The following is a 4,497-nucleotide window of genomic DNA, read 5'->3' on the forward strand; positions in this document are numbered from 1 at the left end:
TGTTGTTTATGAAGGAATATCAACAAAAACTTAATCATAGAAAATATTTTTTTTAGTTTTACTCACACTTTTGATACGGCCTTATAATAGTGAACTATTGATCATAAATATCTTTCGTGTTGATAATATATGAATGATCTTCATCCTCTGAAATCTCTATGTTAAATGTTTATGATCATGCACAACTTATTGATTATTCTGTGTTGTTTGTGAAGGAATATCAACAAGAACTCAATCAGAGAAAATCCCTATAATCATAGTTTTACTCACACTTTTGATTTCCTAGATACGGCTTTATAATAGTGAAATATTGATTTTAATTCACCTAAATTTTTTGCATTTGCATAGATAAAAAAGAAATAGATCAAACATGTTTTCCCCTTGTAAATTTCCGTTGTGGGATTTTTTTGTATGAGTCACACTGTAGGCAATATAAAGCTCTGTCGCATCGAGAGACAGAGAGAAAGAGAGAGAAGTGAGGAGAGAAAGCGCATCTCGTCTCTTGAAGTCTGTGGAATATCTGAAACACACGTGCAGAAGAAGAAGAGAGAGAGAAAGCAGAGGATCTGCTGCGGTGAAGGAGGAGTGTATCGACGCGAACAGGTAATGTGTGTCAGATCTCCGAGGAAAACCACACGCTTCCTTCCTTCTGCGCAGGGCTTTAAACACTTAAAGAGACAGCGATGTTTTAGACACTTAAAGAGACAGCGATGTTTGAGACACTTAAAGAGACAGCGATGTTCGAGACACTTAAAGCAGGGTTTCTCAAACTCGGTCCCGGTTTAGCTCCAACCCTGATCAAACACGCCTAACTGTGAGTTTCTAGTGATCCTGAAGACATTGATTCGCTTGCTCAGGTGTGTTTGATCAGGGTTGGAGCTAAACTGTGCAGGACAGTGGCTCTCCAGGACCGAGTTTGAGAAACCCTGACTTAGAGATAGCGATGTTCGAAACATTTAAAGAGATGGTGATGTAAAGAAACAGAGATGTTTGAGACACTTAAAGAGACAGTGATGTTCAAAACACTTAAAGAGACAGTAATGTTCGAGACATTTAAAGAAACAAGAGATGTTTGAGACACTTAAAGAGACAGTGATGTTAGAAACATTTAAAGAGACAGTGATGTTCGAAACACTTAAAGAGACAGTAATGTTTGAGACATTTAAACGTTAAGACTCAAGAGCGAATAGACGTGACTCAGAATTACCATTCGCACTTAAAGGTCACAGATCTTCATCTTAGTTTCTGGATGTGTGGGCAGTGGAGAAGATGTGCTAAACCACACAAGCTTTTCCATCATTGCATTAGATCAAATCATGGACTAAATTGCATTGGTTTGCACTGTAATATCTGATGCATCAAAGTTTTCAGAAATGCATCGGTCTATTCATGTGATTTATGGTCTATTCATGTGATTTATGGTCTATTCATGTGATTTATGGTCTATTAGTGTGATTTATGGTCGTTCTGATTGTTGTTTTTCCTCTCCACAGGTTCTGGTCTGGATCTCGTCGCTGTGTCTCAGTGTCTCAGTGTCTCAGTTCGGGGTTAATGCTAATCGTGATAGGGGTTTTGTGTTACTGAACACCTATGCTGTTAGCATTAGTCCTGCACTGGTGAACAATCCTACAATCCTACAATCCTGCAATCCTGCAATCCTGCAATCCCGAGGACCAGGAACAGGGTAAAGTAAGTGAGTTGTGAGTTTGTTGCACATTCAGCTTCAAAGTTAAAGTGTTCACTGTCAAATCATTCATGCATCTTCTGTATAGTGAAAGCAAATAAAAAGAAACTGGAAACCATTTGTCCTTTGCATTGACTTTCGTTTCCTTTGTTTGATGGGTTGAATCAGAGTTTTTATGCAAATGAATGAATGAATGAAGTTGATCTTTCTTTTTTCTGTGAATGAACAGATTTACTACTATTGTAGTGTTACATAATACTCCTGCTAATCTCATCACATCTTCATCATGCAGAAGGAAAGTCACATGTGCATTTAAAGGAAACACTGTACAATAAGGTTCATTAGTTAATGTAGTAACTAACATGAACTAACAATGAGCAATACATTTGTTACTGTATTTATTAATCTTTGTTCATGTTAGTTAATAAAAATCCAGCTGTTCATTGTTTGTTCATGTTAGTTCACAGTGCATTAACTACAGAGTACTTGAGTAATTTGACTTGATTACTGTACTTAAGTATTATTTTGGGGGATTTTTAATTAAAAATCAATACTTTTACTTTTTACTTAATTACATTTTTTAAGAAAAAAAAGTACTTTTTACTCCTTACAATTTTATTTATAGTCAAAAAGTACTTCTTTTTTTGGAGATCACTTGATTCTATTTTCCCAAACCAGTTGAATTGCGCTGATGCCCAGTTTAATTTAAATGTTATTTATTCTGCCAATGAGATTCGTTTTCACATTCCATGAAACTGGTCAGACGTGTTCATTGGTCCTTTGGAAGTGACATCATGTCACATAAAAGCATGACGGTAAAAGCATGTTTAGTGGATTGTTTAAAGCATGTTGCATACTGTCTTATAGTTTGATAATTAAACACAATTAAATACAAACCGTTCTAAAGCAGGATAAAATCTTGTGTGTGGTTCAATCACTTCATGCTTTTAGAGATTAAAAGCCTGAACAAGAATTATTCTTGCTGTTACTTTTACTTCTTTAATACTTTAATGTGGTACTTGTTTTACTTTTACTCAAGTACGATTCTGGTAACCCGTGTTTTTCCAACCTTATACCCGTGAAAGTGTGCACTGGAACGGCAGGCAAACCCGTGACTTCCCACCCGTGAACTCGTACTAGATCGATGTACTCCCAGTTACGAGTTGGAAAAACACGGGTTACAGGTTGCCTGGAACGCGACATAACTAATGTTAACATGATTTTAATAATGTATTAGTAAATGTTGAAATTAATATTTTCCTAAGATTAATAAATGCTGTATTGTTCATTGTTAGTTCATGTTAACTAACGAACCTTATTGTAAAGTGTTACTCATTTACATAAAATCTCCTCCTGAAATCACCTTTAGTTTGTGTAACCCAGCTGCGGTCAGTATCAGCCCTGAATGAGTGACTGATAGTTTGTGGTTCTGAAAGCTGTGAGTGAGTGATTCATAAAGTGATTCATAAAGTGATTTATAAGCAACACCCCGTTGAGATCGTTAAAGAAACCAAACCTCATCCGAGGAAACTCCCAATGCAAACCCTTATAAACACTGACCATAACTATAACAACACTTCACAAGATTCTCTCATTAATGCATTGACTTTTACAGCATTGTTGAAGTTAGTACAAATCGAATAGTCTGATGATCTTAGTTTAATGACCTCAAATGTCAATGTTGAAAAAGGTTTTCTACACTTTTACAGTTTTCACTCAGAAATTGCTAGTAAATGTCACAAATAATTACAAAGAAACAGCAAGAAACACGCTGAACTAAATATGAACATTTGAAGTGGAAAGATTGAATCTTATAAATCAATAATCTGTTTTATTTACGACTTTGAAACATCATTTTCACAGTGTATATTTTCACACACACACACACACACACACACACACACACACACACACACTCTCTCTCTCTCTCTCTCTCTCTCTCTCTCTCTCTCACACACACACACACACACACACACACACACACACACACACACACACACACACACACACACACACACACACACACACACTCTCTCTCTCTCTCTCTCTCTCTCTCTCTCTCTCACTCTCTCTCTCACACACACACACACACACACACACACACACACACACACACACACACACACACACACACACACACACACACACACACACACACACACACACACACACACTCTCTCTCTCTCTCTCTCTCTCTCTCTCTCTCTCTCTCTCTCTCTCACACACACACACACACACACACACACACACACACACACACACACGCACACACACGTCTAGTACAATCATGTGGTTTTGTTTCATTAATACAGTGTTTACTTTTTTCTTGCTTTACCCTGAAAGAATGGAAGTGAACTGTGACAACATGCCCCATATGTGGCGTTCATTATAACATGACCATATTACAGATTCAAATGTTATAAAATAATGGCATTTTTTAATAATTAAAAATAAAATATTTTTACAGATTAAAATGTTATATGATCTAACATTTAAAAAAACATGATCTAATGATCTAATAAAAAAAAAATAAAAAAAAATTTTATTTAGTCAATAAAATATAATTATTCACTTTTTCATATAAAATAATGGCATTTTTTAATAATTAAAAATAAAATATTTTTACAGATTAAAATGTTATATGATCTAACATTTAAAAAAACATGATCTAATGATCTAATAAAAAAATAAAAATAAAAATAAAAAACAGACAAACTGAAATATTTAGTCAATAAAATATAATTATTCACTTTTTCATATAAAATAATGGCATTTTTTTAATAATTAAAAATAAAATATTTTTTTAGTTTGAC

General features: G+C 34.8%; 1 long non-coding RNA gene across 1 annotated transcript; it reads left to right on the forward strand.

The window, feature by feature from the left end:
* Nucleotides 1-399: 399 nt before the first annotated feature.
* Nucleotides 400-1,802, forward strand: LOC309495972. The gene is made up of 2 exons (XR_014204913.1): nt 400-603; nt 1,494-1,802. It is a non-coding gene; the product is annotated as an uncharacterized lncRNA (long non-coding RNA).
* The last annotated feature ends 2,695 nt before the right edge of the window (nt 1,803-4,497 follow it).

Source organism: Leuciscus leuciscus, assembly GCF_965113295.1.
Source record: "Leuciscus leuciscus genome assembly, chromosome: 3".
Classification (NCBI taxonomy): Eukaryota; Metazoa; Chordata; class Actinopteri; order Cypriniformes; family Leuciscidae; genus Leuciscus; species Leuciscus leuciscus.